General features: G+C 38.4%; 1 pseudogene across 1 annotated transcript; it reads right to left on the minus strand.

Annotated features, from left to right (window-relative positions):
• Positions 1 to 7,517: 7,517 nt before the first annotated feature.
• On the minus strand, positions 7,518 to 8,167 carry LOC309855968 (low molecular weight phosphotyrosine protein phosphatase pseudogene; annotated as a pseudogene). The gene has a single exon. The product of its transcript is annotated as a low molecular weight phosphotyrosine protein phosphatase pseudogene (transcript).
• Between the last annotated feature and the right edge of the window lie 12,937 nt (positions 8,168 to 21,104).

Raw genomic sequence — 21,104 nt, forward strand, 5'->3', positions numbered from 1 at the left:
TTGAAAGCATTCAGAAAGAGCAAAGGATCACGGGGGGGGGGGGGATTGTGGGAATCGGGGTGGCTAGGGACAGGAGCTTTAGTCCCTGGACCCAGGATAGCTTCCCCTGGTGCTGAGCCAGAGAGAGTGCGGTGGAGAAACCAGGTCTTGGTCCCTGAGCTGCCAGCGCATCCGAGAACACATGGGGTCCAACTCCAGGGTGAGGGGCTGAGTGCCTCACCAGATGGCAGAACGCCCAGCAGTGCTACAGAGCCTGAGACGTGCCCGCCCCTCACGCTCCCCTGAGAGAGGTGCGCAAAGGCCCAGCCCAGCGCTCTTAGACCCATGCCAGTGTTTCACAACCTGAGATGCACATGCGTCTCAAACCCTCTTCTGAGAGAGGTGCGGGAAGGTCTAGCCTGGTACTCTCGGACATGCGCCCTGCTCTCAGAGCCTGAGACGCGCGGGGGACCCAAAGCTGCCCCTGAGAGAGGTGCGTGCAAGCCGGGTGCTCTTAGACACAGAAAGACCAGGCACTCCCATCCCGGGCCAGTGGGAAAATCTCAGTGTGCGAACGCTGCTTGGAACCTCTCTGGCAGTCTGGAGCTGCCCAGACAGCCGCGGCTGCCCTGGTTTTGGGTACAAGCAGAAGATCCTGCGTCCCCAGAAACCGTGACTTTGAACCTGCTCTGCCAGCGGCCAAGGGGGAATTTATATGGGCTCTGCAGCACCCACAAGGGACCAGGCTGAGGCTTCTCTCTGAGAGGGAGGTCAGGGTGCAGTTTGCTTTCCTCTAACCCTACAAAAACCATCAAAAGCGGCCAAGGCAAGAGAAAAAGAAAAAAAAAAAAAAACTCAACAAACATAAAAACCTCCAGAGAACAAAACCTGAAAAAAACCCGTTTCCTCAAAGCCCACCCTCTTGGGGGGGTGGGAGAACTTAACTCAGGGAACATCATTGACTGAAAATCCATGTGGAAGGCCCCTCCCCCAGGAAACCAACCAGGAAAGAAAAAGTTTAAAAAAAAAAGGAAAAGAAAAAGACTACAAGAGAACAACCACCACTACTTCATAGGACAACTTTTATTTTTAACTCGCTCCCACTATTCTGGCTCATATTTTTATATAGATAATTTTTTAACCTATTTACCATCACATGAGATGTCCAGTACATCAAATTCCATAATAATCTTCTAACCTGAACTTTTTGATACATACACCTGTGTTTTTCTTTTCCATTTCTATATTTTTAATTTTTTTCTAAATTTTAGTATAGTTTATTTCTTTTTTATTTTTATTTTCTAATATTCATAAAGAGTTAAACTTCAAGGTAATCCACTTCCACCAATCAATACTACCCCTATAGGTAAACCAATTTTTAATCCCCCTTTATCTTAAGAAAGTTGAGTCCTTTAACAACGATATCAAGATACATCCAGGAAAAATCAAAGCAAACTTCCTCACCCACACTAAGAATTTATAACCACTCTCCCATCTTTTTCTTCTGCCACTGTTTCCATGTTTTTGTGTTTGTCCTGATAATATATAAATCTTATACTTGGAGTTCTTTTTGATGAGGTTCTTCCTTTATTTGCATATATATACTTTTTCTCTTGTCATATACTTTTATCAGTCTTATTGTTTGTCTGTTTTTGTTTGTATACTTCATCAATCTTACCTTGGGGCCCATTTGGGCTGAACCGTCTCTTTTATCTTCCTTCCCCCCCCCCGTCTCTCTCTCTTTTTCTTTTCTTTTTCTTTTCTTTTTTCTCTCATTTGGGTGGGGAAACCTGATTGCTCAGAAATGTTCCAGGGTGCACCTTGACTGCACCATGGTCGATACATCCAGCTACATCCGTTCAGTCATCTCTCACCAAAATGACTAGGAGGAGGAATGCCCAACAGAAGAAAAATACAGAGGATGGGCCTTCTGCAACAGAGCTAATGGCTATCAACATAGAAATTATGTTGGAAAGAGAATTCAGGCTAACAATTATACAGGCAATAGCTAGGTTGGAGAAAGACATGGATGACCAAACAAAATTGATTAGGGCAGAACTGAAAGCCACCAGAGATGATGTTCACAATGTTAGGGCAGAACTGAAAGCTACCAGGGATGAGGTTCACAATACTCTCAATGAGTTCCAATCTAATCTAAATTCTCTCAAAGCTAGGGAAAGTGAGACAGAAGATAGAATTAGTGATCTGGAGGACAAACAGACAGAGAGAAAGGATCAGGAGGAAGCCTGGAACAAACAGCTTAGAAGCCCCGAAAACAGAGTCAGGGAAGTAAATGATGCCATGAAATGTTCCAACGTCAGAATTATTGGAATCCCTGAAGTGGAGGAGAAAGAAAGAAGTCTAGAAGATATAGTGGAACAAGTTCTTCATGAAAAATTTTCCCAATCTCGCGAATGGAACCAGCGTTCTTGTACTAGAGGCTGAACGGTCTCCACCCAAGATTATAGATTCCAAAAAAAAACATCAAGGCACCTGATAGTCAAATTGAGGAATCATAATTGTAGATACAATCTCTAGAAAGCCGCTAGGACAAAGAGGATCCTTACTTACAGAGGAAAGCCCATCAGAATATCAGACCTGTCCACAGAGACCTGGCAAGCCACAAAGGGCTGGCAAGATATATTTAGGGCACTAAATGAGTGCTTTATCCAGCAAGACTGACATTCAAAATGAAGGGAGAGATAAAGAGTTTTCAAGACCTGCAAGGCTTAAAAGACTATGCAACCACCAAGCCAACACTGCAGGAAATATTAAGGGGGGTTCTATAAAAGATGAAAAATCCTAAGAATAGCATTGAACAGAAATATAGAGACAATCTACAGAAAGAAAGATTTCAAAGGTAACATGATGTCAATAAAAACGTATCTATCAATAATCACACTCAATGTGAATGGCCTAAATGCGCCCATAAAATGAAAGAATAAAATGACAGGACCCATCCATATGTTGTCTACAAGAGACCCATTTTGAACCTAAAGATACACCCAGACTGAAAGTGAAGGGATGGAGAAGCATCTTTCATGCCAATGGACCTCAAAAGAAGGCTCGGGTAGTGATTCTCATATCAGATAAATTAGATTTTAAACTAAAGACTGTAGTCAGAGATACAGAAGGACACTACATAATTCTTAAAGGGACTATCCACCAAGATGATTTAACAATTGTAAATATCTATGCCCCCAATATGGGAGCAGCCAATTACATAAAAATACTGTTAATCAAGATAAAGAGTCATATTGATATGAATACACTAATAGTAGGACATCTTAACACACCTCTCTCAGAAATAGATCGTCGAAGCAGAAAATCAATAAAGAAACAAGAGCATGGAATGACACATTGGACCAGATGGACCTCATAGATATATACAGAACATTCCACCCTAAAACAACAGAATACTCATTCTTCTCAAGTGTACATGGAACCTTCTCAATAATAGACCCCATACTGGGTCACAAATCAGGACTCAACAAATACCTAAAGACTGAGATTATTCCCTGCATATTCTCAGATCACAATGCTTTGAAACTGGAGCTCAATCACGAGGAAAAGTTCAGAAGGAACTCAAACACCTGGAAGCTAAAGACAACCTTCTTTAAGAATGCTTGGATCAAGATCAAAGAAGAACTTAAACAATTCATGGAAACCAATAAGAATGAAGATGCTTCGGTCCAAAAACCTATGGGATACAGCAAAGGCGGTCCTAAGGGGGAAATACATCTCATCCAAGCCTCCCTCAAAAAAATAGAAAAATCCAGAATACACCAGCTGTCTCTACACCTTAAAGAACTGGAGAATCAACAACAAATCAAACCAACTCCACATATAAGAAGGGAAATAATCAAGAGTAGAGCTGAGATCAATGAGGTAAAACCAGAGATACAATAGAATGTATCAATGAAACTAGACGCTGGTTTTTTGAAAGAATCAATAAGATCGATAAACCATTGGCCACACTAATACAAAAGAAAAGAGAAAAAGCCCAAATTCATAAAATTATGAATGAAAAGGGAGAGATCACAACTAACACCAAGGAAGTAGAAACAATAATCAGAAGTTATGATCAACAGTTATATGCCAATAAGCTAAGCAACCTAGATGAAATGGATGCATTCCTGGAAAACTATATACTCCCAAAATTGATCCAGGAAGAAATTGACAACCTGAATATACCGATATCTAGTAAGATTGACGCAGTGATCAAAAACGTCCCAAAAAACAAGAGCCCAGGACGTGATGGATTCCCTGGGAAATTCTACCAAACTTTCAAAGAAGAAATAACACCTATTCTCCTGAAGCTGTTTCAAAAAAAATTGAAGCAGAAGGAAAACTTCCAGACTCTTTCTATGAAGCCAGCATTACCCTGATCCCCAAACCAGGCAAAGACCCTACCAAAAAGGAGAATTTCAGACCAATATCACTGATGAATATGGATGCTAAGATTCTCAACAAGATCCTAGCAAACAGGATCCAACAGCACATGAAAAAGATTATCCACCATGACCAGGTGGGATTCATCCCTGGGCTACAAGGATGGTTCAACATTCACAAATCAATCAATGTGATAGAACAAATGAATAAGAGAAGAGAGAAGAACCACATGGTCCTCTCAATTGATGCAGAAAAAGCATTTGACAAAATCCAGCATCCGTTCCTGATTAAAACGCTTCAAAAGATAGGGATAGAGGGAACATTCCTGAACGTCATCAAATCTATGAAAGACCCACAGCAAATATCATCCTCAATGGGAAAAAGCTTGCAACCTTCCCGCTGAGATCAGGAACACGACAAGGATGCCCACTCTCACCACTCTTGTTCAACATAGTATTAGATGTCCTAGCAATAGCAATCAGACAACAAAGAGAAAGAAAAGGTATCCAAATTGGCAATGAAGAAGTCAAACTCTCTCTCTTTGAAGATGACATGATTCTTTATATGGAAAACCCAAAAGACTCTGGCCCCAAAATACTAGAACTCATACAGCAATTCAGCAACGTGGCAGGATACAAAGTCAATGTGCAGAAATCAGTGGCTTTCTTATACACTAAGAATGAAAATACACAAAGGGAAATTAGAGAATCTATTCCATTTACTATAGCACCAAGAACCATAAGATACCTGGGAATAAACCTAACCAAAGAGGTAAAGGATCTGTACCCTATTTTTGCCTGTCCTTTACATTACAGATAATGAAAACCCTCTGTTTACCTCTTCCCAGACCCACATGGCTCTTTCTTCCTCAGTGGGGCCCCACTATCATGAATTCAGTAGTTTTTTCCTTCAAATTTTTATTTAAATTCTAGTTAGTTAGCACATAGTGTAATATTGGAGTTTCAGGAATAGAAATTAGTGATTCATGACTTACATATAATGCCCAGTGCTAATCATCCCAAGTGACCTCCTTAATACACCTCACTCATTTAGCGCATTCCCCATCCACCTAGATCCATCAACCCTCAGTTTCTTCTCTATCCTTAAGAGTCTCTTATGATTTGTATCCCTCTCTCTCTTTTGTCTTCCTTCCCACATGTTCATCTTGTTTCTTAAGTTCCACATGTTCATCTAAGTTCATCTCTAAGTTCCACATATGAGTGAAATTATGTGGTATTTGTCTCTCCAACTGACTTATTTCACATGGCATAATACACTGTAGCTCCATCCACATCTTGCAAATGGCAACATTTCATTCTTTTTGGTGGCTGAATAATATTCCATTGTATATACCGCCTCTTCTTTTTCCATTCGTCAGTCAGTAGACATATGGGCTGTTTCCAGAGTTTGGCTATTATTCCATAATTTGGCTATTGTTCCATAATAATGTCTATTGTTGATAGTGCTGCTGTAAATATTGTGGTGCATGTATCCCTTTGAATATTTATTTTTGTATCCTCTGGGTAAATACCTTAGTACTGCAATTGCTAGGTCATAGGCTAGTTCTGTTTTTTAACTTGTTGAGGAATCTCCATCCTGTTTTCCATAGTCTCTGCACCACTTTGCATCCCCAACAATAGTGGAAGAGGGTTCCTCTTTCCCAGCATCTAGCCAATATCTGTTTTTCCTTTTGTTCATTTTAGCCATTTGGACAGGTATGAGGTGGCATCTCAGTGTGATTTTTAATTTTTTTATTTAAATTCAATTTAGGTAACATATAGTGTATTATTAGTTTCAGGGATAGAATTTAGTGATCCATTAGTTGTATATTACAGCCAGTGCTCATTACATCAAGTACCCTCCTTAATGAGCATCGCCCAGTTACCTCATCCCCCCACACACCTCCCCTCCAGTAACCCTCAGTTTGTTTACTAGAGTTAAGAGTCTCTAATGTTTGGCTCCCTCTCAATTTTCATCTTATTTTCTTTTCCCTTCCCTTCCTATATGTTCATTTGTTTAGTTTCTTAAATTACATATATAACTGAAATCATGTGGTATTTGTCTTTCTCTGTCTGACTTGTTTTGCATGGCATAATACACTCTAGCTCCATCCATGTTGTCACAGATGGCAGCATTTCACTCTTTTTGATGTCTGAGTGATGTTCAATCATGTATGTGTGTGTGTGTGTACGTGCGTGTGTGTGTGTGTCTTTTAGTCTTGTTGATTGTTTCCTTTGCTATGCAAAGCTTTTTATCTTTATGAGGTCCCAACAGTTCATTTTTGCTTTTTTTTTTCCCCCTTGCCATTGGAAACATGTCTAGCAAGAAGTTGCTCTGGCAGAAGTCAAAGCCGTTGTTGCCTACTTTCTCTTCTAGGATTTTGATGGTGTCATGTCTTACATTTAGGTCTTTCATATCTTTTAAAAAAGATTTTATTAATTTATTTGTCAGAGAAAGAGAGACAGAATGAGCACAAGCAAAGTGAGTGGCAGCTAGGGGGAGAAGCAGTCTCCCCACTAAGCAAGGAGCCACACATGGGGCTGAGTCAAAGGCAAATGCTTAACTAACTGAGCCACCTAGGCACCCATGTTTTGAGTTTATTATTGTGATTTTTATATTCATATATAAATATGAAAATAAATAAATATATATTATATAAAATATTTTTATATTTGTATGGCGTAAGAAACTGTTCCAAGTTCACTTTTCTGCATGTTGCTGTCCAGTTTTCTGAATGCTCTTTGTGGAAGAGACTGTCTTTTTTCCACGGGATGTTCTTCCTGCTTTGTCAGAGATTCGTTCACCATAGAGTTGTGGTCTAATTTCTGGATTTTCTATTCTCCTCAAGTGATCAATGTGTGTGTGTGTCTTTGTGCTAGTACCATACTGTCTTGATGACTACAGCTTAGTAATATTGCTTGAAGTCCAGAATCATGATGCGTCCAGTTTTCCTCTTCTTTTTTAGTATTTCTTTAGCTATTTGAGGTCTTTTCTGGTTTCATACAAATTTTAAGGATTGTTTGTTCTATCTCTGTGAAAAATGCTGCTGTTATTTTGATAGGGATTGCATTAAACCTGTAGATTGCTTGGGGGTAATATAGACATTTTGGCAATGGTTTTTTCTTACAATCCATGAGCATGGAATATTTTTCCTTTTTTTTTGTCTGCATGAAACATTTTTATTTATTTGTCTGTCAAATACAGTAACTGATTTCCATCTACAATGACTTAAGGTAAGAAACCGAGGGTCGAGTGAAGGAGGCACGCGGCCTTACAGGAGAGCCTGCGGGGCCCAGCGGGGCACCGAGAGAGCACTGGTAAGGCCTTAGTGGGCCTTCTCCAGGAAGGCCTTGCAGCACCTCACACACTGCTGTTAGACAATCTTGAAGTCGGAATAATAGGGGCCTTTAACAATGGAGTTGGTTTTGTGGATCATAGCTCCCAAGTAGCTCAATTTTAGCTTTGCAGTTTTTAATTTGATTACTATTTGTATTCAAGTCTCTCAGATTGATTTCATCCATACACAGTATATAACTGAATGTGGCAAAGTCTTTCTTGGTAAACTGCCAGGCAGTGTGGACTCATGGGGATGCCATGCTTCTTCATGCAACTCTGCTCTCGGTAATCAGGAGGGTTTCCTATTTTATACGTGCATATCTCTGCACTGTTTATCCTCCAATGATCTGAAAGCTTTTGGTCAGTTACAAGTTTTCTGAACACTGCTTCTGCAATGGGTTGACAGACAGATGTTACCCAGACACACGAACAGCAGCGACTTGGGCACTGGCTCAGCCATCTTCCTGCGTGCCTTATTATAATTATTTTTTAATGTCCTTTTCAATTTCTTTCATGTATATTCTATAGTTTTCAGAGTACAGATGTTTGACCTCTTTGGTTAGATTTATTCCTAAGTATCTTATCATTTTTGGTGCAATTGCAAGTGGAATAGATTTCTTTTTCTTCTGCTTCATTATTATTGTATAGAAATGCAAAAGATTTCTATACATTGATTTTTAAATCTTGCAACTTTGCTGAATTCATATATTAGTTCTACGTATTTTTTTGTAGAATCCTTTGAGTTTTCTACATAGAGTATCATGTCCTCTGCAAATATTGAAAGCCTGAATTCTTCCTTGCCATTTTGGGTGCCTTTTTAATTCTTTTTGCTGTCTAATCACTGAGGCTAAGACTTTCAGTATTATATTAAAGAGGAATCATGGGAATAGACATCCTTGTCTTTTCCTGACCATAGAGAAAAAGCTCTCAGTTTTTTCTTAATGAGGATGGTATTAGCAGTTGCTGTTATGTATATGGTTTTTATGATGTTGAAATAAGTTCCATTTAACCCTACTTTGTAGAGGGTTTATCAAGAATGGTACTGCATTTTGTCAAATACTTTTTCTCTAACTATTGAGATGATTATATGGTACTAATTCTTTCTTTTTTTTAATATGGTGCATAATGTTGATTGATTTGCAAATATTGAACTAACTCTGTAGCTCAGGAATAAATACCCCTTGATTGTGAATATTTCTTTTACTGTACTGTTGGATTTGCTTAGCTAGTATTTTGTTGAGAATTTTTGTATCCATGTTCATCAGGGATATTGGCGTGCAATTCTCCTTTCAGTGGGGCCTTGTCTGGTTTTAGGATCAAGGTAACACTAGCCTCAAAGAAGGATTTTGGAAGTTTGCCTTCCATTTCTATTTTTTGGAACAGTTTGGGAAAAGTAGTTATTAAGTCTTCTGTAAATTTTTGGTAGAATTCCCCTGGGAAGCCATGTGGCCCTGGACTTTTGTTTGTTGGGAGACTTTTGATTATTGATTCAATTTCTTTGGTGGTTATGGATTTATTCAAATTTTCTATTTCCTCCTGTTTCAGTTTTGGTAGTTTGTATGTTTCTAGGAATCTATGCATTTCTTCCAGATGGCCCAGTTTGTTGGCATGTAATTTTTCATAGTGTTCTCATGATTGTTTGTATTTCTGTGGTGTTGGTTTTGATCTCTCCTCTTTCTTTTTTATTTTATTTTATTTATTTCAGCCCTTTCTCTTTTATTTTTGATAAGTCTGGCTAGGTGTTTATCAATTTTATTAATTCTTTCAAAAAAACATCTCTTAGTTTCATTAATCTGTTCTACTGGTTTTTTGTTTGTTTGTTTGTTTTGTTTTGTTTTGTTACTATAACATTTATTTCTGTTCTAAACCTTATTATTTACCTCTTCTGGTGCCTCTAGGTTTCATTTGCTGTTCTTTTTCTGGTTCCTTTACATGTAAGGTTAGGTTGTATATTTGATGCTTTTCTTACTTCTTGAGGTAGGCCTATATTGCAATATACTTCATTTTCATTTGCTTCTTTGTACTTTTATTTTTTTTCTTTAATTTCCTGGCTGACCCATTCATTTTTCAGTAGGATATTCTTTAACCTCCATGTATTCGTTTCCTTTCAATTTTTTTCTTGTGGTTAACTTCATGTTTCCAACATTGTGGTGTGAAAATATGCATGATATAATCTCAATATTTTTGTTTGTTGAGGCCTGATTCATGACCCACTATGAGATCTAATCTGGAGAATGCCCTATGGGCAGTATTTTGGTGCTTTACAATGAAATGTTTTGAAGAGAACTATTAAGTCCATCTCGTCCCATGTGTCATTCAAAGCCATTGTTTTCTTTGTTGATTTTCTGCTTAGATGATCTGTTCATTTCTGTAAATTGGGTGTTAAAGTGTTCTACTATTATTGTATTATTATCCATGAATTTCTTTTTGTTTGCTATTAATCATTTTATATATGTGGATGCTCCTAATTTGAGGATGTAAATATTTATAATTGTTATATCTTTATGAGGGATAGACCCCTTAATTATGATACAGTGACCTTCTTAATCTCTTGTTACAAACTTTGGTTTAAAATCTTGTTTGTCTGATAGAAGTATGGATACTCTGTCTTTCTTGTGATGTCCATTAGCATGATATATTGTTCTCCATTCCCTCACTTTCAGTCTGCAGGAGTCTTTAGGTCTAAAATGAGTCTCTTGTAAGCAGCATTTTAGATAGGTCTTGCTTTTTTATCCATGCTGGCAACCTATGTGTTTTGTTTGGAGCACTTAGCCCATTTACATTCAGAATGATTATTGAAAGATATTAATTTTGTTCTATTGTGTTACCTGTAGAGTTATTTTTTATGGTGATATTCTCTGTTCCTTTCCTGTTCCTGTTTTCATTGCTTTTGGTCTTTCTGTCCCACTGGAAGAGTCCCCATTAATATTTCTTCCAGGGCTGATTTAATGGTCATGATATCCTTTAGTTTTTGTTTGGGAATCTCTTTATATCTTTTATTCCAGCAGTAAGGGCCTCCATTATTTATTGCACCTTATTAATAGCTTTTTTAATTTCAACTTGGTTAGGTTTTAGTTCTTTTATTTCTCCAGAAAGGACTTTAATATCTCTGGAGAGGGTTTCTCTAATATCTTCTATGCCTTTATTGAGCCTGGCTAGAACCTTGAGAATTGTCATTCTGAATGCTAAGGAAATGTTGAAAAACAAAAATAAAACTGGGGGGGCATCATGTTACCTGATTTCAAGCTTTATTACAGAGCTGTGGTCACAAAGACAGCATGTACTGGCATAAAAACAGACACATAGACCAGTGGAACAGAGTAGAGAGCCCGGATATGGACCCTCAACTCTATGGTTAATTAATCTTTAACAAAAGAGGAAAAAATATACAGTGGAAAAAAGACAGTCTCTTCAATAAATGGTGCTGGGAAAACTGGACAGCTGTATGTAAAAGAATGAAACTCGACCATTCTCTTACACCATACACAAAGATAAACTCAAAATGGATAAAAGACCTCAATGTGAGACAGGAATCCATCAGAATCCTAGAGGAGAACATAGGCAGTAATCTATTCAATATCAGCCACAGCAACTTCTTCCAAGATATGTCTCCAAAGGCAAAGGAAACAAAAGCAAAAATAAACTTTTGGGACTTCATCAAAATCAAAAGCTTCTGCACAGCAAAGGAAACAGTCAAGAAAACAAAGAGGCAACCCACGGAATGGGAGAAGATATTTGCAAATGACAGTACAGACAAAAGGTTGATATCCAGGATCTATAATGAACTCCTCAAACTCAACACCCACAAAACAGGCAATCATTTAAAAAAATGGGCAGAAAATATGAACAGAGACTTCTCCAATGAAGACATACAAATGGCTATCAGACAAATGAAAAAATGTTCATCATCACTAGCCCTCAGGGAGATTCAAATTAAAACCACATTGAGATATCACCTTACACCAGTTAGAATTGCCAAAATTAACAAGATAGGAAACAACATGTGTTGGAGGGGATGTGGAGAAAGGGGAACCCTCTTACACTGTTGGTGGGAATGCAGGTTGGTGCAGCCTCTTTGGAGAACAGTGTGGATATTCCTCAAGAAATTAAAAATAGAACTTCCTTATGACCCTGCAATTGCCCTACTGGGTATTTACCCCAAAGATACAGATGTAGTAAAAAGAAAGGCCATCTGTACCCCAATGTTTATAGCAGCAATGGCCACAGTCGCCAAACTATGGAAAGAAACAAGATGCCCTTCAGGGACGAAAGGATAAGGAAAATGTGGTCCATATACACTATGGAGTATTATGCCTCCATCAGAAAGGACGAATACCCAACTTTTGTGGCAACATGGACGGGACTGGAAGAGATTATGTTCAGTGAAATAAGTCAAGCAGAGAGAGTCAATTATCATATAGTTTGACTTATTTGTGGAGCATAACAAATAGCATGGAGGACATGGGGAGTTAGGAGAAGGGAGTTGGGGTAAATTGGAAGTGGAGGTGAATCATGAAAGACTATGGACTCTGAAAAACAATCTGAGGGGTTTGAAGTGACAGGGGGGTGGGAGGTTGGGGTCCCAGGTGGTGGGTATTATAGAGGTCACAGATTGCATGGAGCATTGGGTGTGGTGAAAACATTAATGAATACTGTTATGCTGAAAATAAATAAATTTAATTAAAAAAAATTTCTCAATAGACTACTAGGAAACCAAATTCAACATACATTAAAAAAATTATTCACCATGGGAGAAATAACAAGAAAGAAACCCTAAGCCCAGCAGGAGAAGAGAAATCATAAAGATAAGAGCAGAAATGAATGAAATAGAAACCATAAAAACAATAGAATGAATCAACAAAACTAGGAGCTGGTTCTTTGAAAGAATTAATAAAATTGATAAACCCCTGGCCCGACTTCTCAAAAAAAAAAGAGAAAGGACGCAAATAAATAAAATCATGAGTGAAAGAGGAGAGATCACAACTAACACCAAAGAAATACCAACTATTATAAGAACATACTATGAGCAGCTCTACGCCAACAAATTTGACAATCTGGAAGAAATGGATGCATTCCTAGAAACATATAAACTACCACTACTGAACCAGGAAGAAATAGAAAGCATGAACAGACCCATAACCAGTAAGGAGATTGAAACAGTCATTAAAAATCTCCAAAAGGGGCGCCTGGGTGGCTCAGTGGATTAAGCCGCTGCCTTCGGCTCAGGTCATGATCTCAGGGTCCTGGGATCGAGTTCCTCATCGGGCTCTCTGCTCGGCAGGGAGCCTGCTTCTCTCTATCTCTGCCTGCCTCTCTGTCTACTTGCGATCTCTCTCTGCCAAATAAACAAATAAAATCTTTAAAAAAAAAAATCTCCAAACATGCAAAAGCCCAGGGCCAGTCGGCTTCCCAGGGGAATTCTACCAAACATTTAAAGAAGAACTAATTCCTATTCTCCTGAAACTGTTCCAAAAAATAGAAATGGAAGGAAAACTTCCAAACTCATTTTCTGAGGCCAGCATCACCTTGATCCCAAAATCAGACAAAGATCCCATCAAAAAAGAGAGCTATAGACCAATATCCTTGATGAACACAGATGCGAAAATTCTCAACAAAATACTAGCCAATAGGATTCAACAGTACAATAAAAGGATTATTCACCACGACCAAGTGGGATTTATTCCAGGACTGCAAGGTTGGTTCAACATCCGCAAATCAGGCAATGTGATACAACACATCAATAAAGGAAAGAACAAGAACCATATGATACTCTCAATAGATGCTGAAAAAGCATTTGACAAAGTACAGCATCACTTCCTGATCAAAACTCTTCAAAGTGTAGGGATAGAGGGCCCATACCTCAATATCATCAAAGTCATATATGAAAAACCCACCGCAAATATCATTCTCAATGGAGAAAAACTGAAAGCTTTTCCGCTAAGGTCAGGAACACGGCAGGGATGTCCATTATCACCACTGCTATTCAACATAGTACTAGAGGTCCTAGCCTCAGCAATCAGACAACAAAAGGAAATTAAAGGCTTCCAAATCGGCAAAGAAGAAGTCAAATTATCACTCTTCGCAGATGATATGATACTATATGTGGAAAACCCAAAAGACTCCACTCCAAAACTGCTAGAACTTGTACAGGAATTCAGTAAAGTGTCAGGATATAAAATCAATGCACAGAAATCAGTTGCATTTCTCTACACCAACAACAAGACAGAAGAAAGAGAAATAAAGGAGTCAATCCCATTTACAATTGCACCCCAAACCATAAGATACCTAGGAATAAACCTAACCAAAGAGGCACAGAATCTATACTCAGAAAACTATAAACTACTCATGAAAGAAATTGAGGAAGACACAAAGAAATGGAAAAATGTTCCATGCTCCTGGAGTGAAAGAATAAATATGGTGAAAATGTCTATGCTTCCTAAAACAATCTACACATTTAATGCAATTCCTATCAAAGTACCATCCATCTTTTTCAAAGAAATGGAACAAATAATTCTAAAATTTATATGGAACCAGAAAAGACCTCGAATAGCCAAAGGGATATTGAAAAAGAAAGCCAACCTTGGTGGCATCACAATTCCGGACTTCATTATCTATTACAAAGCTGTCATCATCAAGACAGCATGGTACTGGCACAAAAACAGACACATGGATCAATGGAACAGAATGGAGAGTCCAGAAATGACCCTCAACTCTATGGTCAACTCATCTTCAACAAAGCAGGAAAGAATGTCCAATGGAAAAAAAGACAGCCTCTTCAATAAATGGTGCTGGGAAAATTGGACAGCCACATGCAGAAAAATGAAATTGGACCATTTCCTTAAACCACACACGAAAATAGACTCAAAATGGATGAAGGACCTCAATGTGCGAAAGGAATCCATCAAAATCCTTGAGGAGAACACAGGTAGCAACCTCTTCGACCTCAGCCACAGCAACATCTTCCTAGGAACGTCGCCAAAGGCAAGGGAAGCAAGGGCAAAAATGAACTATTGGGATTTTATCAAGATCAAAAGCTTTTGCACAGCAAAGTAAACAGTTAATAAAATCGAAAGACAACTGACACAATGGGAGAAGATATTTGCAAACGACATATCAGATAAAGGACTAGTGTCCAAAATCTATAAAGAACTTAGCAAACACAACACCCAAAGAACAAATAATCCAATCAAGAAATGGGCAGAGGACATGAATAGACATTTCTGCAAAGAAGACATCCAGATGTCCAACAGACACATGAAAAAGTGTTCCATATCACTGGGCATCAGGGAAATACAAATCAAAACCACAATGAGATATCACCTCACACCATCAGAATGGCTAAAAATCAACAAGTCTGGAAATGACAGATGCTGGCGAGGATGCGGAGAAAGGGGAACCCTCCTACACTGTTGGTAGGAATGCAAGCTGGTGCAGCCACTCTGGAAAACAGCATGGAGGTTCCTCAAAATGTTGAAAATAGAACTGCCCTATGACCCAGCAATAGCACTACTGGGTATTTACCCTAAAGATACAAATGTAGTGATCCAAAGGGGCACATGCACCCGAATGTTTATAGCAGCAATGTCCACAATTGCCAAACTATGGAAAGAACCTAGATGTCCATCAACAGATGAATGGAATAAGAAGATGTGGTATATATACACAAAGGAATACTATGCAGCCATCAAAAGAAATGAAATCTTGCCATTTGCGACAACATGGATGGAACTAGAGCGTATCATGCTTAGCGAAATAAGTCAAGCAGAGAAAGACAACTATCATATGATCTCCCTGATATGAGGAAGTGGTGATGCAACATGGAGGCTTAAGTGGGTAGGAGAAGAATAAATGAAACAAGATGGGATTGGGAGGAAGACAAACCATAAGTGACTCTTAATCTCACAAAACAAACTGAGGGTTGCTGGGGGGAGGGGGTTTGGGAGAAGGGGGTAGGATTATGGACATTGGGGAGGGTATGTGCTTTGGTGAGTGCTGTGAAGTGTGTAAACCTGGTGATTCACAGACCTGTACCCCTGGGGATAAAAATATATGTTTATTAAAAAAAAAAAAGAAGGATTCTTTCTGCCCTTCAACAGATGAATGGATAAGGAAAATGTGGTCCCTATACACGATGGAGTATTATGCCTCCATCAGAAAGGATGAATATCCAACTTTTGTAGCAACATGGATGGGACTGGAAAAGATTATGCTGAGTGAAATAAGTCAAGCAGAGAGAGTCAATTATCATATGGTTTCACTTACTGGTGGAGCATAACAAATATCATGGAGGACATGGGGAGTTGGAGAGGAGAAGGGAGTTGGGGGGAAATTGGAAGGGGAGGTGAACCATGAGAGACTATGGACTCTGAAAAACAATCTGAGGGGAATGAAGTGGTGGGGGGGGTGGGAGGTTGGGGTACCAGGTGGTGGGTATTATAGAGGGCACAGATTGCATGGAGCACTGGGTGTGGTGCAAAAATAATGAATACTGTTATGCTGAAAATAAATAAATTTAATTGAAAAAAATAAATAAAATAAAAAATATATACTCTTCACTTCGAAGTCTTTTAGAAATCTAAAATATGACTTTCTATAGTTTGTGTTTCCATATTCCTTTATTGCCAGTTTGAACAAATCCACATGCTTTGATTCAAAGGTAATAAATTCCTCTTATTTGGAAAAATGATGTTTATTTTTGTTCTCTCACCCTTAGCAGGTGCTTTCATTTAGCACACTTCAGAGTTATAATTTCATGCTTATTAAAAACATTTATTATGATCTACATAGATGAATGAAACTTTTATTTTTTTAAATTATTTGCCAAAAAATTCGTTATTTTTAGAAATGTATTTCCTTTGAAGGATTATTTTAGAGGAAATATTGAAAGGGGTCCTCTAAAAAGAGAGAGCCTACAAGTGGTAGATCAGAAAGGAACAGAGACCATATACAGTAACAGTCACCTTACAGACAATACAATGGCACTAAGTTCACATCTCTCAATAGTTACCCTGAATGTTAATGGGCTAAATGCCCCTGTCAAAAGACACAGGGTATCAGAATGGATAAAAAAACAAAAGCCATCTATATGTTGCCTCCAAGAAACTCATTTTAAGCCTGTAGACACCTACAGATTTAAAGTAGGGGGGTGGAAAAGAATTTACCATGCCAATGGACATCAGAAGAAAGCAGGAGTGGCAATCCTTATATCTGATCAATTAGATTTTAAGCCAAAGACTATAATAAGAGATGAGGAAGGACACTATATCATACTCAAAGGGTCTGTCCAACAAGAAGATCTAACAATTTTAAATATCTATGCCCCCAACGTGGGAGCAGCCAACTATATAAACCAATTAATAACAAAATCAAAGAAACACATCACAATAATACAATAATAGTAGGGGACTTTAACACTCCCCTCACTGAAATGGACAGATCATCCAAGCAAAAGATCAACAAGGAAATAAAGGCCTTAAATGACACATTGGACCAGATGGACATCACAGATATATTCAGAACATTCCATCCCAAAGCAACAGAATACACATTTCTTCTTTAGTGCACATGGAACATTCTCCAGAATAGATCACATACTCGGTCCTAAATCAGGCCTCAACCGGTATCAAAAAATTGGGATCATTCCCTTCCTGCATATTTTTAGACCACAATGCTCTGAAGCTAGAACTCAACCACAAGAGGAAGTTTGGAAAGAACCCAAATACATGGAGACTAAACAGCATCCTTCTAAAGAATGAATGGGTCAACCGGGAAATTAAAGAAGAATTGAAAAATATCATGGAAACAAATGATAATGAAAATACGGTTCAAAATCTGTGTGACACAACAAAGGCAGTCCTGAGAGGAAAATATATAGCGGTACAAGCCTTTCTCAAGAAACAAGAAAGGTCTCAGGTACACAACCTAACCCTACACCTAAAGGAGCTGGAGAAAGAACAAGAAAGAAACCCTAAGCCCAGCAGGAGAAGAGAAATCATAAAGATCAGAGCAGAAATCAATGAAATAGAAACCAAAAAATCAATAGAGCAAATCAACGAAACTAGGAGATGGTTCTTTGAAAGAATTAATAAAATTGATAAACCCCTGGCCAGACTTATCAAAAAGAAAAGAGAAAGGACCCAAATAAATAAAATCATGAATGAAAGAGGAGAGATCACAACTAACACCAAAGAAATACAAACTATTATAAGAACATACTTTGAGCAACTCTACGCCAACAAATTTGACAATCTGGAAGAAATGGATGCATTCCTAGAAACATATAAACTACCACAACTGAACCAGGAAGAAATAGAAAGCATGAACAGACCCATAACCAGTAAGGAGATTGAAACAGTCACTGGGTGTGGTGAAAAAAATAATGAATACTATTTTCTGAAAAAAAGTAAACTGAAAAAATAAATAAATAAAAGCTACAAAAGTAAAAAAAATTAAAATCCCCAAACAAACAAAATCCCAGGGCCAGACGGCTTCCCGGGGGAATGCTACCAAACAAAAAGAAGAACTAATTCCTATTCTCCTGAAACTGTTCCAAAAAATAGAAATGGAAGGAAAACTTCCAAACTCATATTCTGAGGCCAGCATCACCTTGATCCCAAAATCAGACAAGGATCCCATCAAAAAAGAGAGCTATAGACCAATATCCTTGATGAACACAGATGCGAAAATTCTCAACAAAATACTAGCCAATATGATTCAACAGTACATTAAAAGGATTATTTACCACGACCAAGTGGGATTTATTCCAGGGCTCCAAGGTTGGTTCAACATCTGCAAATCAGTCAATTTGGTACAACACATCAATAAAAGAAAGAACAAGAACCATATGATACTCTCAATAGATGCTGAAAAAGCATTTGACAAAGTACAGCATCCCTTCCTGTCAAAACTCTTCAAAGTGTAGGGAGAGAGGGCACACAAAACCATAAGATACTTAGGAATAAACCTAACCAAAGAGGCACAGAATCTATACTCAGAAAACTATAAACTACTCATGAAAGAAATTGAGGAAGACACAAAGAAATGGAAAAATGTTCCATGCTCCTGGATTGGAAGAATAAATATTGTGAAAATGTCTATGCTTCCTAAAGCAATATACACATTTAATGTAATTCCTATCAAAGTACTATCTATCTTTTTCAAAGAAATGGAACAAATAATTCTAAAATTTATATGGAACCAGAAAAGACCTCAAATAGCCAAAGGGATATTGAAAAAGAAAGCCAACCTTGGTGGCCTCACAATTCCGGACTTCAAGCTCTATTACAAAGCTGTCATCATCAACACAGCACGGTACTGGCACAAAAACAGACACATGGATCAATGGAACAGAATGGAGAGTCCAGAAATGACCCTCAACTCTATGGTCAACTCATCTTCAACAAAGCAGGAAAGAATGTCCAATGGAAAAAAAGACAGCCTCTTCAATAAATGGTGCTGGGAAAATTGGACAGCCACATGCAGAAAAATGAAATTGGACCATTTCCTTACACCACACATAAAAATAGATTCAAAATGGATAAAGGACCTCAATGTGCGAAAGGAATCCATCAAAATCCTTGAGGAGAACACAGGCAGCAACCTCTTCGACCTCAGCCGCAGCAACATCTTCCTAGGAACGTCGCCAAAGGCAAGAGAAGCAAGGGCAAAAATGAACTATTGGGATTTCATCAAGATCAAAAGCTTTTGGACAGCAAAGGAAACAGTTAACAAAATCAAAAGACAACTGACAGAATGGGAGAAGATATTTGCAAACGACATATCAGATAAAGGACTAGTGTCCAAAATCTAGAAAGAACTTAGCAAACTCAACACCCAAAGAACAAATAATCCAATCAAGAAATGGGCAGAGGACATGAATAGACATTTCTGCAAAGAAGACATCCAGATGGCCAACAGACACATGAAAAAGTGCTCCATATCACTCGGCATCAGGGAAATACAAATCAAAACCGCAATGAGATATCACCTCACACCAGTCAGTATGGCTAACATCAACAAGACAGGAAATGACAGATTCTGGCGAGGATGCGGAGAAAGGGGAACCCTCCTATACTGTTGGTGGGAATGCAAGCTGGTGCAGCCACTCTGGAAAACAGCATGGAGGTTCCTCAAAATGTTGAAAATAGAACTGCCCTATGACCCAGCAATTGCAGGGTCATACCAGGATGGCTCATATATTAAACAGTAAAACAACTCAATATACTTAAAATAATTGAAGTTATTCAAAATATGAAATCTAATCACGATGGAATTAAGTTAGAAATCAATAACAAATAATTTTGGGAAATTCAGAAATACGTCAAAATTAAAAAACAAACTCTTTTTTTAATTTATTTTACTTTTTGTAAACATATAATGTATTTTTATCCCCAGGGGTACAGGTCTGTGAATCTCCAGGTTTACACACTTCACAGCACTCACCATAGCACATACCCTACCCAATGTCCATAACCCCACCCCCCTCACCCAAACACCCTCCCCCAGCGACCCTCAGTTTGTTTTGTGAGATTAAGAGCCACTTATGGTTTGTCTCCCTCCCAATCCCATCTTGTTTTATTTATTCTTCTCCTACACCCTTACCCCACCATGTTTCATTTCCACTTCCTCATATCAGGGAGACCATATGATAGTTGTTTATCTCCAACTGACTTATTTCGCTAAGCATGATACCCTCTAGTTCCATCCACGTCATCGCAAATGGCAAGATTTCATTTCTTTTGATGGCTGCATAGTATTCCATTGTGTATATGTACCACTTCTTCTTTTTCCATTTATCTGTTGATGGACATCTAGGTTCTTTACATAGTTTGGCTATTGTGGACATTGCTGCTATAAACACTCGGGTGCACGTGCTCCTTCGGAACACTACGTTTGTATCTTTAGAGTAAATACCCAGTAGTACAATTGCTGGGCCATAGGGTAGTTCTATTTTCAACATTTTGAGCAACCTCCACGCTGTTCTCCAGAGTGGCTGTACCACCTTGCATTCCCACCAACAGTGTAGGAGGGTTCCCCTTTCTCGGCATCCTAGCCAGCATCTGTCATTTCCTGACTTGTTAATTTTAGACATTCTTACTGGTGTGTGGTGATATCTCATTGTGGTTTTGATTTGTATTTCCCTGATGCTGAGTGATATGGAGCACTTTTTCCTGTGTCTGTTGGCCATCTGGATATCTTCATTGCAGAAATGTCTGTTCATGTCCTCTGCCCATTTCTTGGTTGGATTATTTGTTCTTTGGGTGTTAAGTTTGCTAAGTACTTTCTAGATTTTGGACACTAGTCCTTTATCTGATATGTCGTTTGCAAATATCTTCTCCCATTCTGTCAGTTGTCTTTTGGTTTTGTTAACTGTTTCCTTTGCTGTGCAAAAGCTTTTG

This window comes from Mustela nivalis, assembly GCF_964662115.1.
Source record: "Mustela nivalis genome assembly, chromosome: X".
Lineage (NCBI taxonomy): Eukaryota > Metazoa > Chordata > Mammalia > Carnivora > Mustelidae > Mustela > Mustela nivalis.